The sequence below is a fragment of the Saccopteryx bilineata genome, chromosome 2, assembly GCF_036850765.1.
Source record: "Saccopteryx bilineata isolate mSacBil1 chromosome 2, mSacBil1_pri_phased_curated, whole genome shotgun sequence".
In the NCBI taxonomy this organism is placed as follows: Eukaryota; Metazoa; Chordata; class Mammalia; order Chiroptera; family Emballonuridae; genus Saccopteryx; species Saccopteryx bilineata.
Window position 1 is genome coordinate 384,332,413 of NC_089491.1, and position 18,371 is coordinate 384,350,783.

Consider the following 18,371-nt stretch of genomic DNA (forward strand, 5'->3'; position numbering starts at 1 on the left):
GGTAGTGATGGGGCCCTGAGCAGCCCCATTGGACTAGACGCAGGCGTCCCCAAACTACGGCCCGCTGGCCACATGTGGCCCCCTGAGGCCATTTATCCGGCCCCCGCCGCACTTCCGGAGGGGGCACCTCTTTCACTGGTGGTCAGTGAGAGGAGCACTGTATGTGGCGGCCCTCCAACGGTCTGAGGGACAGTGAACTGGCCCCCTGTGTAAAAAGTTTGGGGACCCCTGGACTAGAGGCTGTGACAGAGACTCAGGAATTCAAAAGCTCCATTCACTTTTGTTCCCATAAAAGACCACCTGTGGGAGAATGGTGACAGGCTTAAGTTGGTGTCTCTCTCTCCCCAAGTCACATCCCCTCTCGGGGTATTCTGGCTTCTTAGTTTTCATCTAAGAACTAGGAAGGATCTGGTATCCTTAAGCCTTGTGCATATGAGCTCTCCCAGCCACGCCTTTACCTCCAGTTATGGACCGGAAGGCTTTGCCTCTAGGTCAGAGGCTCTGAGTCCTGGCTAGCAGGCCGAGGGGATGCTGAGGACACAGAGAAAGCTTCTTGACGTTTCTGAAGTTAAGACCAGTCTTGGGCTGGCTCTCCATCCAGGTTCCTGTGTCCCTGGTAAAGAGGCCTGGGCTTGAGGGGTCCAGGTTGTTGTCCCTCCTCCCCCACCCACTGGTGGGCTTCCCTCTGTCCACCGTCCTCTCCCTTGTGGCGATCACTGCTGCCTGACTCCTGACCCAGCTGAGTGTGTGTGCGTGCGTGTGTGTGTGTGTGTGTGTGTGTGCACGCATGTGTATGAGCTCCTTAGAGAGAGTATGGAAGCACCTGGGGACGACAGCTCACAGGGAGCACGTAGGACACTCCGAGATTCTCCATTTGGCATGGTCGGGAGTCACGTTCAGGTCTGTGAGCCATGCTGACAGCGATGAAAGGAACACGGGGAGCTCTCCACAGCTGGGCCCGTTACGCGTCCTGGAGGAAGAAGCAAGCAGAAAGGGGAGGGAAGATGAAATGTTCGAATACCTGCTTCCGAAGCATCAGTTGTGTACATCGGTGTCCCAGTACCGTGTATCAAATAACAGCAGCATTATTTCTCAGAGTAATATGTTACTGTTACTATTCTTATTACTCATCAGTTAGGACACCTGTGTGCTTATGTTCCAACCCCTGCACTTACAACCCAGGAACAACAAAGAGGGTGGAAACACGGTTATGGTGAGCTTATCAAGCAGGGAGACTTTAAAAATCATTCTACTGGAAACCTTTGAAAGCCAATTTCAGGAATATAAACACCTGAAAACCCAAAGGGGGGGCAGGAAGTCAAGAAGTATTGTTTAATCCAGTAGTCCCTGAGAAATCCATAATTACACCCTTCCTTGCTGCCCTTTTGGAAAAATAACAGGACATCGAGGGACTCTGGTGGCAGTCACCTGAATGGATTCTTGCTGACCAATAACACGCGGTGCTACACGAGTTATAAATGAACCATATGAAACCACTTTATGTTAAATAACTTACGTGTTCCAATGATAGTTATTTAGGTTGTAATCTTCTCAAAATCTGTTGTTAATGACTAGTGTGTTTTCACCTGAGATCGTTAATGCTCCGAAGCCTGTGTGTATGTGTGTGTGTGTGTGTGTGTGTGTTCATAGAGAGATGTTACTGTGAACCGTATTTCATGGTCTGATAGCTTTTCTATTTTGGCCTTAGAGTCCAGACATAGTGCTCTGAAATAGCCGTTTTAGGGATTATGTTTATTCGTCCTCAATAAAGGCCGGTTTTCAGTGTGCCCACGGAAGGGATGTGTCTGGAAACGGAGTATTGGGTGGAATCGCCGTGTGATTGGCATTTGGAGATGGCCCATTGCTTCAGGATGAAGTCCAGACGCCTCAGCGTGGCTGTGAAGTGTGCCAGTATCTGGTCCTTCTTGAGCGTCATCCCTGTCCTCCTCACGCCCTGCTGCCCTGAGCTGCTGGAAGGCCCCTGGTCCGTCTGTCCGTTGGCGTTGATGCAGGCATGAAGCTGTGGGCGAGGCTCCCGGATAGGAGCTGTTGCAGAGTGGGAGGAATGAGGCCCGGCGTACAGGGACCGGAGCTGGGGCCATACCCGGCTTCTCTTCCTCCCCAGCTTCTCCTGACGGTGCCTTCTATTGGCCAAAGCCAACCGGAAGCCAGAGAGTACAGGAGCCCAGGAGAGGCATTCTGTAGAGGTCAGTCTTGCCAGGCATGGAGCGGAGAGGAAGGGAGCAGACAGTGGTTCTGAAGGGTCAAATGTCCATCCATCCATCCATCCATCCATCCATCCATCCATCTATCCATTCATCCATCCACCCATCCATCCATCCATCCATCCCGTGGGAGTGGAGTCTCAGCGAGGACTCCGGCCACAGCTTCCTCATTTCCATCTTCCCAGAGCCTGGTCACAGTGGCGGGCTGGAACTGGGGCTCTGTCTTCTTCCACCAGTGTCTCCCGGACACCCCAATGAGCACGCCACCTAAGCAGAAACTGGGTGCTTCTGTACATCCCCCTCCCCCGCTTAGAAGGTCGCTGCTCCCGAACCCCTTCTATCTCTAAATTCTGGCGTCTCCACTGAGCGGGCTCCATGCCTGACTAAGGTTTGTGTTCAACATATACTTGTTTGATGGGATGAATGAGTGGGCCGATGGCTGGGTGAGTGAGACACCAAGTGAAGGAGAAGGTAAGTTGTGTGTGAGGGGAGAGTGTGAGCTGGGCTGTCTTCTCTGCCGCCTTTCAAACACCTGCGTGCAGTAGGATTATGTCCTCGGAGGGGAGGGATTTCTGTGTCCCCAACACAGTGCCTGCCCGGAGCAGGCACTCAACCACTGTTTGTGAAATGAAGCGATCTGGATGCTAAGTCACCAACCTGACCGGTTTCTTCTTTAATGCATTGTCCTCTGAGGTGACCCCGTGCAGGACGTCTGGGGCCACCTTCTTACGCTTGGAACCTGAGGCCGCAAAGTAGAGACATCTGTGGTTGCCCTGCCGGTTTAGCCTTTAGAGTTCTGAATGGAGGGCTCTCACTTCGTCCTCTTGTTGTGGAGAGGACGGAGGGGAGACACCCAGCCTTGAAGACTTGGGTGGTGGCCGAGCCCTCGTCCCCGTCCCCGATGTGAACACTTGCAGGTGGCCTTGCTCAGCACGCGCAGCTGCCACTCTTCCTGCTCTGCCAGCTCACGCGGGTCTGTAATGTCAGGAGGTGGTGTGGAGGGCCCCGGGGGGGGGGGGAGACACAGGACAAAGAGGCAGGTCAGTGGGTGAACGTTAGTGGAATAAACCGGTACCTTGCAGAATCTGTACCTGGATTAGGTTCTAGCTCTTGAAGGAGTTTTAGTCTCCATCTCTCGCCACGTGGCTTTCGTTTGGATGGAGTCCCTCAGGTGCCCAGTGTGCTCTGGCCCGGAGGCCCTCCTACACGTAGCCTCTGCGCCCAGGCCCAGAGCAGTTTCACAGGGCGGTGTTAAGGGTCCGGGTGTGGAAAGCAGGAAATTAGTAATGACTGGACTGGGTGAGGTTGACTCTTGTCATTTTAAAGAAATGCTTAAAAATTAATTGGTTCTCTGCTCAGCAGCTTTATTCTGCTAAAGCCAAAAAGCAAAGTCAGGATGGAGAATTTCCCACTGTGACACCTTTTATTTCTGGAGAGTTGAGTCACTTAGTGATGATTTGAATAACCACAGCTCCCCCCCCCCCCCAGCGCTCCAGTCATCGTGCTCCCTTGGGGGTGGGGAGGGGGAGAGGAGGGGAGGGCACGTTTCTTTCCTTCAGTCTTCGGGCAACTCCAGTAGAGTCTGAGCTCCCGTGCTTCCCAGACCACTGCTGGACTTCTGCTGGCCAGGAGGGGGGTGGTTTCTGCCTTTGGCTAATGTTCCTGTTTAAGGCATCCTTGGACCAACTGTGGGCCATTTTGATTGATTTGATGTGGTTCCGAAGGACGGTTCTCTTGGGGTTGTCCCCAGGACCTCTGTCCTGAAGGACCTCAAGGAGCATATGGCTAAAGGCAGACTCAAGGCACTGATGCACATTCAGTTAGAACAAATAGAGAAGCTCCTCTCAGATTCTAAGGTGGACTCCAAGGTGAAACACGTTCCCTTGTGTATTTAATAGGTGGGTGGAGCTGGAGGTGGGCCAAGTGCTGGTATCATTTCTCTTGTAGGGGTATTTGCTGAACCAGAGTATCTGCTTCCTGTCTAGGGCCTTTGAATTTAAGAGTTTTCAGTAGATTGGAGACTTAATCTGATTATTTTTTTCTGGGTCCCAGGGCATTAAGAGGAACTTACAACATGGTCTTGCTTCCTCATTAACAACCAGTCTTGGATGGTGCTGGGGTTAGACTGACCTACTAAATCTCCTTTCCTCCCTTGATAACAGGGGTGGGCACTTTTTTCCCTTTTTTTTGTAAAGGGGCCAGACAGTAAATATTTTAGGCTTTGCGGGTCAAGAAGCAATATAATATCTAGAATATTTATATAAGTACTTACATAACAAAACAGAAATATTTATACAGAATTTTTTTACTGCTGAAATTCAAAGTGTAATGACAATAACTGAGTACAGTTTTTTTGTAATACAAACTTACTAATGAGAAAAATGGATATTATTTTTTTGGGGGGGGATGACATTTTGCTGTTTAAAGCTATTGTTTTCCATTATCAAATCAATTATAAATGTTCATCTGTAGAACCCATTCTTAGTTTACAGATTACATAAATATAGACACTAGCCTGCATTTAGCCCACAAGCTGTATAGTTCGCCAAGCCCTGGTCAGCAGTCTGGTGCTCTTAGTTTTGGGGTGGAAAGCGCGAAGCCATGGAATGGCCCAGCAGTCCGTTCCGGCCCTGTGTACCTGGAGGTGTGTGGATGCCGCGGTGTGGGGGTTTTGTTTATGTGTTCAGTACATAGTGGTAGAGACGTACGGGGGATACAGATGCAACGACATGATGAAGGCCATTCATTGCCTTCAGAGAACTGACACTCTAACCTATGAGTTGAGATAGTAAACAAATGAATAAGTGTAAAATACAGTTCCAGGCAGTGGGGATTAGAGTCATGAGATAAAGGAGTATGGATAATGCTGGAGAGGTGATACTTGGTTAGAGATATGAATGAAGGGAAGGCAGGAGGCACAGGGCTTTGGGAGAGGCGACAGAGAATGTGGACATCTGGAGGCCTCGAGGCAGGAGCGAGCTTGTGCCAAGTGGTGGGGGAGGAGTGGGTATGATGGGAGAGGGGGGGTGCGTTTGAGGAGGGAGGCAGAGGCCAGATAAGAGGAACCTTGAAGTCCACGAAAAAGAGGTTGTGATAGGCCACCACGGGGAGGATTTGAGTCGGAGAGGATGTGACGTGATTAACTGTTGAAGGGGACTACAGGATCAGATTCACAGACAGGAGTGGGAGTGTTCTTATGGGGCCACAAAATAGAGTCTGAAAAACATGGAATTGGTGGTCAGTATATATTTAATAGTGTCTTAAGTGTCACCAGTCAGCATTCTTGTGGTCTCAGATGACCCTACTCAAACAAGCTCCAGGAGAAAAGGGGCTGTATTGGCCCAATTCACTGTCAAGTCCGGCAGCTCTCCTGGCTTTGTCACTGTTGGCTCCAGGGGCTCAATGATGTCATCATGTCTGCCTCCGTATGTCATCTCTCCCCGGTCCTCCGTCTCTGGGCTGGCCTCATTCATTCCTTTTGTAGATAAATGTTTTCCATGAGTTGGATAAGAGGGCCGTCAGGATCCTGGATTCACATGTGAGCTTGGCAGTTCCAGTGGAAATGGTCCTGCAGTCTACCAGCATCCTAACGTCACTTGCGATCTGCCTTGCTTAGGTCACAGACGCCATATCTTATTGACAGCCCCATTAGAAGTGAGGGAGGTGTGGTTCCCCAGTGGTGGGTGCGGAGCACACAAAACACCATGTGTCCACGACATAATGGTCTGTTCTCTCTGTCTCCCTTTTTTGCTCTTCCTGGGGCCCTTCTATTGGGGAGCATGCAAACACTCAAGTGAAAACTGTGTCATTACCTTCAAAGCACAGCCTCATGAAGAGAAGTACAATCACAGCCCTACCTGGGTAGCTCAGTTGGTTAGAACGTGGTCCTGATAAGTCAAGGTTCCGGGTTCAATCCCTAGTCAGGGCACATACAAGAGTCAACCAATGAATGCATAAATGGGTGGAACAACAAATTGATCTCTCTCTCTCTCTCTCTCTCGCAAATCAATAGATGAAAAATTAAAAAAAAAAGCACAATCACATGCCATTTCTTGGTGACCATCATTCAGACCACAGATTCTCTTGCTCCCAACTCCCCTCAGCCTCTTGTTTTTATGACGCTCTTCTGAGAGGCCATGAGGCTGGCAGGACCTGGCTTCCAGGCTCTGGCCTGTCGTTTATTAACCAGCTCTGTGACCCCAGGTGGACCACTTAACCTTTCTGAGACTTCGTTTCCTTATTTGCAGGTCACTGAGTTGCTCTGTGCATCAACGAAGATAGCCACCAAGCGCTTTGTAAGATGTCAAGTGCCATTTTGGTGATAGCTGTTAATTGGTCTTTTTTAGTCCTTCGCCCAGGAGAGAGAGAGAGATGAGGGAAAGGAAGGTGTTATATATTAATTCTGGACCTTCTTGCCCACACATTCCAGCTCTCCCTCTTCGCCTAACTCTTTCCGCTTGGGCACGCTTCTCCGTTTTCATCTTCTTGATACGTTTATGCCCTGGTCGGACTGGTCGGCAGACATCCTTGGGTGGGGGGTGCTGGCCCGGAAGGAGACGGGTTTTGTCTGTCGGCCGCAGTGGTCTGGACCATGTGACATAGACAACATTTTCGATTAAGAGAGGAAAGAACAACACGTTCCATACTGATAAGATTTTAGCAAGACTCAGAAGAAAACACAAAACTTAATGCATTACCCTTGTAAGGCCTGGGTTCCTGGTTCCTTAATTAGGCCTGTGGTTCTGCCGAGTGCACCATCTCAATACACAGATGGTTTTTATGTAAAAAAATTTTTTTCAAATGTTAATTTCTAGTGTCTGATGTTCTCTGCCTAAATCATTTTCCATTGTTTGTATTTGATAAGAACTGTATTTGAACTGCTTCTTTATAAGTTGGAGTCTTTTGTAATGGGATTTAACTTAGTGGTTTTACAGGTGTATGAAAATGTTAAGCCGTGTATTGTACTTGAGAGTTGGAAAATTCTTAGTTGCAGCTAATTTAAGGAAAAAAAAAAAAACCTAAGCAGGTGATTAGCAGCTGCTTTCGGTTTTGAATATCCTCACTTTGGGGTGTTCTTTTGTGTGTTTGCTTTTTCGTGTGCAAATCAGTGTGGTTATTTGGAGCAGTTGAGATGTACCAGCATACCTCTCATACTTCCCGGGGGTTAGCCGCCCGCCCCATGGAGGGGACCCTGCCCCAGTTCTGCAGGGTGACTTGTCCCCCGGCCGGCCAGTCGCCCACCCTATGAAGGGGACCCTGCCCCAGTTCTGCACACCGGCCGGCCAGCCGCCCACCCCATGGAGGGGACCCTGCCCCAGTTCTGCAGGGTGACTTGTCCCCTGGCCGGCCAGCCGCCCGCCCCATGGAGGGACCCTGCCCCAGTTCTGCAGGGTGACTTGTCCCCTGGCCGGCCAGCCGCCCGCCCCATGAAGGGACCCTGCCCCAGTTCTGCAGGGTGACTTGTCCCCCGGCCGGCCAGCCACCCGCCCCATGGAGGGGACCCTGCCCCAGTTCTGCAGGGTGACTTGTCCCCCGGCCGGCCAGCCGCCCGCCCCATGGAGGGACCCTGCCCCAGTTCTGCAGGGTGACTTGTCCCCCGGCTGGCCAGCGTGCTCAGAGCTTGCTCTGTCCCTAATGATTCGGGCTTTCCCCAGGAAACAAAGCAGGCCTGGCCTCGTTTCCCCGTGAGGACAGCCTTGTTCATGGCCACAAAGGCCCCCTTTGACCCATGGTGAGGATATAGTCGCCCTTCTTAGAGCAGCCAAGAACCACAGCCCCGGAGGCTGCACCCCTACAGGCTCGTTAGAGTTCTGAGCTTCTGGTCTCCCGAGTGACAGCTCAGGGACCCTCCAAGGCCAGAGTCAGGGTCTGCAACTGGTGGGGAGGTCATTAGGAAGTGGGTGGCTGGTCAAGGGTTCTGGGCGTGGAGCTGGATCGGCCACCGTAGCAGCCTTTGGGCAGTGCCTGGGCCCCCACTCTCTCCTGCCCCGCCCCCACCCCAGGACCCTGGGCTTCATTGGCGGCAGTGGGTGGTGCCCGCTCAGCCCGGCAGTGCTCTTGCCAGGCCCAGGAGAGCTTTGCACAGGCCGCTGCTGCCTGCTTATTAACGGTGATGCCAGCGGGAACCGTGCCACCAGCCCCCCTCCAGCCCTTTGTGGCCGTGTCCTGTTCACTCAGAGGTGAAATCACGCCCTGCCGGACTTGATTTTTCAGTTGAGGGGCTTTTGTATGTGTGTCTTTCTTTATCCACTCAGAGGCTTGTGTTTTCATTCACAAAGATTCGATCAGTAAATATGGAGAGAAAAGGCTCAAGGGAGAAATGCTTGCTGTCCAGATTAATAAATTAATCTTTTTTTTTTGGCTTGAGCCAAAGGCATTTTGCTGATTCTCTTGATTGAGCCTGTGTTTGGCTTTACCTTTGCCCTTGGCCGACTTGATAACTCAGCCAGGATTCCTGTCCATGCCCATCTCCTATCTGCGGTCAGCTAGTGCTTTTTCTTGCCTTTTCTCTGGAGGGTTACTTCTGTGTAACCCCAGGAGGCAGCTTGTGGGGGCTGCTGTCAGGGACCCACCACTTGGTGGGCTGGGCCTCCAAGGGGTCACAAGGCTCTCCAGTGACAGCCCTTGGCAACTACTGTTCACAAAATTGAGGGGATCAGGGAACGTGCAGATACTCCGGTACTTTCAGCCTTTTGTGTAGTGTGTTTTCACCAATGAAATATAAGTTGGTTTTGCATCTCATTTGCATAATTGAATAACTTTCTTTGACTTGTTCTTTGCTTTCCTGATGTTCTTGTTTAATAATAAAAAAATCAAATGCTTTTTTTTATTGCTTCATATCCATTTTGAAATCCCCCCTAATTTTTGTGAGCAGTCTATTTGCCCCTGAAGGAAAAGCTTTAGTGAAAAATGGAGGGCAAAGGGAAGCCAGGAAAGCCTTTGTGGGTTTCCTTTTTCTTTTTTTTCTTTTTCTGGCCAGCAGTTTGTACCTGTAAAACCAGACTGACTCCTTCGGTCATTTTTCTCCAGGATGGTTCCAGTCGGCTTTTCTGAAGTCTGCAATGATGTTTAAGGTTCAGTGTCTGCTAGGTAACATGTTTAATGACTCAAATCCATAGTTGGAACCTCGTCACCTACAGCCTGCCTTTTCTTAGAAACTCAGAGCTAGTCGTTAAGTGGGGTATTTGTTCTTCTGAGTTTGGTGTGTGTATGTGTGTGTGTGTGTGTGTGTGTGTGTGTGTGTGTTTTAAATGTTGGAATAAGAATGCAGTGGTGTCCAGAATCACTTTCAGAATTTAGAAGGGGTCTACCCTGGCCGTGGAAGGCGTTTCTGCCACAGAATGCTCAGGTGCAGCTCTGATTACAGCTCCTAAAACAGGTGGGACGAAGCATTCCCTGGGAGTCAAGAACCCGGGTTCTGCATTCAGGCGGTCCATCGTGTGGGGTCAGCCCTGTGACTGTAAGTGCCTTCCTGGCCGGGCTGGGCCCGCCTCACTCACCTTCTCCCCTCTGCCACACTGCCAGCCTTATACCGGTTGCATTATTAATGTGTTTGAATCCCAGAGGTGTCACTAACCCTCCATGTGACCTTGGGTAAGTCATTTAACCTCCTGGAACCTCAGTTTCCTCATCTGTACAATGGAGCTATCAGTATTCCTATTGTCGTTGTTGAACGGCTTGCAGCACCTGCTCCGTTACCATAGCTGCCTGCAGCAGTGCCGATGACTCACAGACTCAACACTGAGAGAGACCAGCAGGCATGGAGGAGTACTTACACCATGATGCCTTTTGCATAAGTTCAGAAATATGCAGAATACTGGCTAGACTCTAGGAAAAGCGCAGTGGGACACACCAAGTCCCGGATAATGGTAACCTCTGAGAAAGGAGGGAAGAGGGGGTGAGATTAGGAAAAGGCACATTTAATTCCCCTCCTTAAACTGGCAGATAGGTATATGGCTGTTGATTGCATTGTTTTTACAGTGTCCATATATGCTTTAATATTTTTGAGGTCTATTCAATAGCATTTAAAGCAAAAAAGTTACACATTGCATGATATGTATAATATAGTCAACAAATATTAGTTGTTCTTTTCACTGTTGTTGGTGGCAGAATTGACTAGCAGTAAGGTCCTAGTAATGTTCAATGGAAAGATACAAAGTTGCCAGGTATAGTTGTTCGGGTGGTTCATTGAACAAGGTTTCTGTCAGCTGTGGAGTGAAAGCCACCTTTTGCTCCAAGGCAAGGCTGAATTTATAGTGGTCACCCTAGAAAGACATTACCTAAGTACAAGGATCTTTTGGAAAGGTGAGGTTGGGTTGGGTTGAACAACCAAGTGGTAAATCATAAGGTTAATATAGGATCCTGATGTTACCAGAGTTTGGAAGGGACCTTGGAGATTCAAGGTCAAAGCTCTCATTGTGCAGGTAAATGGGCCCAGAGAGGTGAAAAGTCACACTGTGACTCCCTGAATACAAGAAGTACAAGGCTGAGGAAAGTAATTTTAGGGCCAATAAAAGAAGTACTAAATTTCCTAGCACTCCTGACAGTTAGTTGTACACCTGAAGAGCTGTACATATTGGAGAGTAAACATGCTTAAGAACAGCGTAGGTGAATTCAGGGACAATGCATCCCACATTACTAGGGTCCTGTGAGGGAGGCTGTTAGTACTTGGAGATTGGTTTTGTGGAGGGCAACCCCGTTCACCCACATAAGTTCCTCAGTGCTGCCATCCATCAGGACCTGGGCAGGAGGATGGGCCTTCAGACCAGGTTGGCAGGGGGTCCTGCCATCCCAGAGCCATTGACCTTCAGTTCTCCTATCATCCCTGGAACAAAGGTTCTGCTTCTTACCCACCGCTCACAGTTCCCAGAAGCTGAGTTCACACTGCTTGGGGTGGGGGTGGGGGGATTTCTGCTGAGAGCCTCCCAGTCAAAAGCTATTCAGCTCCCCAGTGTGGCAAACTTTTTGTTCTGACTCACTGTGGTATTTTTTTTTTTTTTGGTATTTTTCTGAAGTTGGAAACGGGGAGGCAGTCAGACAAACTCCCGCATGCGCCTGACTGGGATCCACCCGGCATGCCCACCAGGGGGTGATGCTCTGCCCATCTGGGGCGTTGCTCCGCTGCATCCAGAGCCATTCTAGTGCCTGAGGCAGAGGCCACAGAGCCATCCTCAGCGCCTGGGCCAACTTTGCTCCAATGGAGCCTTGGCTGCGGGAGGGGAAGAGAGAGACAGAGAGGAAGGAGGGGGGGGTGGAGAAGCAGATGGGTGCTTCTCCTGTGTGCCCTGGCCAGGAATCAAACCCAGGACTCCTGCATGCCAGGCCGATGCTCTACCACTGAGCCAACCGGCCAGGGCCTCACTGTGGTATTTTAAATGTTATTTGGAATCCAGTGACAAGGGAGATAAAATGGGCTGATCAGTAAGTACATGGGCCTGCCTTGAAGTCAGAAAGACAAGGTTTCCAAATGCAGGTACCAGCTTTTGTAATTTTGGGCAGGGACTTACCTGCCCGAGCCTCAGTTTATTCATCTGTAGAATGGCCTTCCCAATACTGCCCCTCCCAACGCAGGTAATATGAGTGAGCCCTCAAGAAAAGCTGGTTGTGGCATTATTAACATTAATTCATGGCAGGGTGGATGGGGGAAAGTGTACCTGCCACTGCATGGCTGTGGTCGCCAGGGCCTGGGTCCGTCCCTGGGAAATCCCCGGGGCGCCCCAAGCCCTGCTGGGCCAGGGGCGGCCCCTGCCGCCCTTTTCTCTGCAGTTGACTGGCTCTGCTTTCCTTTGCACTGAATGTCATTTTCAGTTCCTTTATTATTGTTCTAGTCACTGCCATATCCAGTCACCCCTATGCTAAGCCTCCCACTTAGCTCTTTGAATTGAGACTCAAGGTATTTCGGAAACATCCTCGCAGCTAACTCAGGCTGCCTGGCCCCCCTGTCTTATCTCTTAAGAAATCCCCTCGGGGTGTTCCAGGGTTCAGGACCAGAGAAGTGCGAGAGACATATTTTTCCAGAAAGTTCTTTGCCCTGCGTGGTGAGGAGGTGGACTCTTGAAGCAAGTGAAGAGGAGCCGGCAGTTAGACCCAGTTTTGTGAGGACGGGACTTCAGGAGCGAGGTGCCGGCGGCCACGTGGAGCTAGCCACAGACCGAAGGGTCAGGGAAGGGCCCAGGCTGCTGTCACATGCTGGGGCTTACGTGTTTAATTGTATATTGGTGGCATTTATAGCCTGCCTCACTTCAGGAAGGGTTTTAGTGCAAGAGTTGAAACATTTTTATCTTGAACAATTTTGATTTTTCCTACTTTTTTCTCAAGCCTCTCATCTCTAGGAGAGGCCGCTCGGTGGTAGGCGGAGGGTCTGTCGCCGGCTGGGGTTGGCTCTCTGAGGGGAATGACAAGGGGTGTGGGGGGGCATGGAGAGGGACATGGTGCAGAGGCTCTGAGTGGCAGAGCCGACCGGCCCCTCGTCCCTGAATCCTGAATCTCCCCCAGCCCGTGGGGGCCGCACGGCCCCAATTAGCTTCATCTAGTAGCACTTGGGTTGGCGCTGTTTCAGTTTGTCCGTGAGAACCCATGAAGAGAAAATGTCAGAACTGAGCTTTGTGCCTATGGAGTGACTCCTCTTTGGTTTCTCGGCTCTCCTGAATTTTAAAAATATCTTATTGCTTCTGCAGGAGAAAAATTTTAGAATGCAGGAAAAGCGAATATAGCATTTTGTTTCCTATTAAAAGTTAATTTAAGACAGAACCGGAGGCCAAGACAGGTGTCTTCTCCTTTCTTCATTCGGTGATGTAATTGACCCCTCACCGCTCTACACTCAATATTCGCTCGGCGGCGGCTAATTACAGGGTGCGAAGGTGCCGCACGGTTAAGGTGAAGATGTAGATTTCGGTGTGAACTGCTTAATTCTGATGGTTTTATAACATGTCCATAAAATGTGCTACAGACTGTAACAGGCGGACTATTAACCATGTGTGCGTGCGGAGGTCTGGAATATCTCCGTTGCTTACTTTCTGAGGGAGCTCAGCCGCCCTGATGGGGTGTATGCTGGGATCACTTAAGCAACATTTTGAACCTTGAATCGGAACACAGGGTCCACCGTAAGGCCCCTCCCCGTGTTAACTGATTTACATATGTATGTGGTCAGCCTGACGGGATGGAACAGCACACCTCCACTTCCTCGTGTAGTCCACAAAGGGTCTTTGCTAACGATTGCCTCAACTTGAAGCATTTTTGGAAAAGCCAGAATTTATCTCTGGTGTTGGGATAATTGGTTGTCAGGAAGCAGGTACCCCTTGGTGACCTGTGATACTGAGTTTCCCTTCTGGTACCAAGCGTAAGGATCTCTACGTGGGCCCCAGATCTGTGTGGCTGACCTGTGGAGCCACCCGGAAACCAGTGGTGGCAGGATTTGTACACATAGTCAGGCTTTCAGTCGTCAGAGAATGAATACAGAAACCCAACTGTCTTTGGCAGAAAGTAGAGTTGTGATCAGACATTGAAATCAAATGGAGGCCCTGGCCGGTTGGCTCAGTGGTAGAGCGTCGGCCTGGCGTGCGGGGGACCCGGGTTCAATTCCCGGCCAGGGCACATAGGAGAAGCGCCCATTTGCTTCTCCACCCCCCCCACCCCCCCCCACCCCCCGTCCTCTCTGACTCTCTCTTCCCCTCCCGCAGCCAAGGCTCCATTGGAGCAAAGATGGCCGGGGCGCTGGGGATGGCTCCTTGGCCTCTGCCCCAGGCGCTAGAGTGGCTCTGGTCGCGGCAGAGCGACGCCCCGGAGGGGCAGAGCATCGCCTCCTGGTGGGTAGAGCGTCACCCCTGCCTGGTGGGCGTGCCGGGTGGATCCTGGTCAGGCGCATGCGGGAGTCTGTCTGACTGTCTCTCCCTGTTTCCAGCTTCAGAAAAATACAAAAAAAAAACAAACAGAAATCAAATGGAAATGTACATTTTTATTTTAATTTTGCTCTGTGAGAGGGTTGGGTGTGGGAAGTCTGGGCTGGCGTTTGGGGGAGGGGGCTGCAGGCCTCACCCCCTAACCTGACGGTCCGCTGGCTGCCTGGAGAGGGACGCACACTGGGCCATCTGGAGAGGGAGACGGTGGAGTAGCTCGTCGGTAGTTACCCTGCCCTCCGTGGAAATTAATATCTGACCCAGTTCTGGTTGCCCCGCGAGTTTACGGTTTGCATAAGTGGCCCTCGTAATGATCCATCGCCTGCTGTGACTGCGTTTCCGGAGAATTTTATTTTATGGTTCTGGAGCTGTAGTCCATAAATCATTTGAACTTGAGGTTTTGAGTTAGAGGAGCCATGTGGCTCCTGGGGGGAAAATGTGCCAAGTTTATTTTTCACACCTGTTCGCCTGGCCTTCCCCTCATTCTTTTCTTTCTTTACGGTCCACCCCTCTGATGTTTCCCACTTGGGGAAAAGAAAAATCCATGCCCAAGAGCGCGCCTTTACGTCATACCACTCCTAGTATATTTGTATGAGAACAGTCTGGAGAGGGCAGCGTTCAACCCAGGCGCGTGAATTCTAGTTTATAAAGTTTCCGTTTGAAAACGGAGCCCTTGTGTGTTGCTGGTGGGAATTTGAAATGTCGCAGCTGCCGTGGAAGCAGTATGGCGGTTCCTCCAACAATGAAACATAGAAATACTGCATGACCCAGCAGTTCCACATCTGGTTCTGTACCCAGAAGAATAGCAAGTGAGCACTTGGACAGATATTTTTACAAGAGTGTTTGTAGCAGCATTATTCACGGTAGCCAGGAGGTGGAAACCTCCCAGATGTACATTGATGGATGAATGGATAAACAGAGTGTGTGTCTACGGAATGGAGTATTATTCAGCCTTCAAAAAAGGAAGGGCGTTCTGACCCGTGCTACAACACAGGTACACCCCGGGGACCTTATGCTAAATGAAATAAGCCAGTCCTGAAAGGATTCTGACCCGTGCTACAACACAGATACACCCCGGGACCTTATGCTAAACGAAATAAGCCAGTCCTGAAAGGAGAAATATTATGTGATTTGTCTTATGAGAGGTGCCTAGGGTCATCAAATTTATAAGAGACAGATTTTAAGTCATGTCTATTGTATCACGTATGCGCAGAGTAAATGAATGAAGGCTCATGGGAAGTCCTGTGTGGGTGGGGTCCTTGTCTCTCAGACCAGGCAGGTGAGGAACAGCCCTCCAGATGTGCTTGGAAAATAACGACATGGCCCAGGATCTTCTATCAAGATTAACCAGCTAACGTGGACCCCTTGTCGCAGGCCTCCTCCTGGTGTGGGGGTTCCTTCCTGTGCTGACCTGCATTTTCCTTCTGGGGGGCGGGACTTAACAGCCAGAGCAGCTCCCACCTGAACCCTGTGCTCTTGGTCGCCGCCTGTGACCGTGATTGTGTGTTCTATTTTAAGCCACTTCTCTGCATTTGGTAACGGTCCGGGATTCTGTTTTGTTAACTCAGTGAGACACAATAAAAGAACAGGAAGACCTTGTGTGGGTGGCGTGGGGCGGAGGGCTCTCTGCGGGCTGGGTTTAGAGATACCGCCCCGTCCTGCTCCCCCCCTACCCCGCCCTGGGCAGCAGGAGACTCGATTCCCTTTGGGTGAAGACTGAGAAAAGGCGAGGCTGAAAAATAAGAGAAAATACATATTTCCCCTGCTCTGGGGAGACTTCTGGCTCCGTCACAGCAGGTGGCCAAGGAACTCAATCTGTGGAAGGCATCAGCGCTTTCGACGCAATCAAAGTTAAGTGCAGAAATTTAATTAAACCGCATCAAGGATGGCAGAAACTTTGTAAAGCCGCAGCGCATTGTCAGATTCAACAATTATTTCAAGGAACACAATCCACAGATGGTGTCTAATTGATAAATTAAGGCTCTGCTTCTCTAATGGGCTTGCATTTAAGCCCGTGCTCCACCCAGACAAGAACCGTGGCCTCCCTCACCCCTGCAGGCAGGGGCCATGACAACTGTAGGATGGGCCCTGAGTATGTGGTGTGAAAGAACCCTGGCTTCTGTCACTGTGATCCCAAGCTCCCCTTGGGGATGACTCTGATCTTAAAAACAGAAACTGTAGGACTTCTCTGGGCATGAGTGACCTTCCTGGTGCTCTAACCTGATGTGTTGCTCAGAGATGCCTGCGTAGGTTGTCTGTCTGTCTGTCTATGTATCTATCTCTGTATCTATCAATCTATCTCTCCCTTTTTGTACTGCTGGCTTTTATCCTTCATAGTCCAGCATTTTTCCCAAAACAAAAGTCTCAGTGTATTCTTAAAAATAAAAAAAAAGGAACCCCTGCTTTCAGGACCTTATGGCACTTCCTGTCTGTTAACAGTATACCTAATTTACTTTTATTTCATAAAAGAATTTGCTGTTACTAAAGATGTAGCCATGTTCAGAGAAATGTATCCTGTATTGAGACAATTAAAAAAAAAAAAGACAAAACCCTGAAGGTCTTGAATATTTCCTAGTACTTCCTGTTACAGATGAAAAAATTGAGGCACAGCGATTGTGTATGCCTGGGGACTAATCCCATGGAATTATGTGTCTGGAGGTAGAGGAGAGGCCTGTGAGGACATCTGGGCTACCTCCAGTAAGTGGTTATTCCATCCGTGTGTCCATCCATCCGTCCGTTCATCCATCCATCCATCCACCCACCGAATCATCCATCTGCCTGCCCGCTTACCCCTCCATCCATCTAATCATCTGTACAATCATCCATCCATCCATCCATCCATCCATCCATCCATCCGTCTCTCCATCCATCCATCCATCCGTCTCTCCATCCATTCATCCACCCAGTCATCCATCTGCCTGCCCGCTCACCCCTCCATCCATCTAATCATCTGTACAATCATCCATCCATCCATCCATCCATCCATCCATCTCTCCATCCATTCATCCACCCAATCATCCATCCGCCTGCCCCCCGCCCCTCCATCCATCCAGTCATCCATACAATCATCTGTACTATCTCATCCATCCATCTATCCATCCATCCATCTATTCGTCCAATCATCCATCCATCTGTCCATCCGTCCGTCCAATAATCCATCCGTCTAGTCATCCATCCATTCGTCCAGTAATCCATCCGTTTAATCATCCATCCATCCATCCATCCATCCTTCCTTCCATCCCAACAACAGGCATGAGGTACCTGCTAGTACTTTTCTGGGTGCTAAGGGGAGATTCAGAGGTGAAAGAGGACACGTCTGCTTGCACGAAGCTGACAGGAAACTAGGGAGAGAGACACTCGGACAACCCCACCAATAGATGCATCAGTGTAACTTGTGATAAGCGCTCTGGGCAAGAGGAGAGGGAGGCGGAGAGCATGGTACAAGGGCGTCTGTTGGGAGGGAGCCAGGGCTGACTTAGCATGAATGGAGTGAGGTCAGGAGGAGTGGAAAGAACCTTCTGGGCAGAGGGGGGGAATAGCCTGCTCAAAATCTCAGTGTGCTAGAGGAGCCAACCAAAGGTCATGTGAGGGAAGAAGTGACGTGGGACAGGCTGCAGATGAGCAAACGGAGGGGTCTGGTCCTGGTGGCAGAGGAGCCCCCACGCATTGAGCACTTACTATGTTCCGGTGGTGGTCAGAGCTACATGCAGCTGGTCCTCCACTTTAGATTTCATCTGCGGGTATCTCAGCCTCTTCCGCAGTACCCGGTGCACAGTAGAAGCTCTGCAGATGTTTGTGGAATGAATGACTGAATTCTCCCGATGATGGGTATTATTTTCTTGACCTCGCAGTTAGTTGGCAAACTGAGACCAATAGGGTATAAATCCATGTGCCCGAGGTCCCCACCTCTGGCAGGGTTGGTCTCTGTGCGGGTGTCTGTCTGACACCTCACCTGGGTCCTTCTCCGCCCCTCGCCCCTCCCCTAAAGATGGATCACCTGGTGAAGGGGTCAGTCATGAGTAACTCTGACCACCCCCCAGCGCTCGGGTTTCCATCTCTTGACCGAAAGAAGAAATAAAAATAAAACCCGCTACCTTTTATTTCCACACTTGTAGTAGCTAATGGTGGGGAGGCCCATTTTTAAAACAAAACCTGTTGCAGGCTTGACTGAACAAGCTTAGCCTTGTTCTTGCTCGATACTCTGTCCTAGACCAGAAAGGTGGAGGGGAGGAATGGGGGGCAGGTAGAGGAG

At 50.3% G+C, this 18,371-nt stretch overlaps 1 protein-coding gene across 9 annotated transcripts in view; it reads left to right on the top strand.

Annotated features, from left to right (window-relative positions):
• Positions 1-18,371, top strand: part of MSI2 (musashi RNA binding protein 2) — a 416,318-nt gene that overhangs the window by 92,991 nt on the left and 304,956 nt on the right. The gene's annotated exons all lie outside the window — the stretch shown is intronic.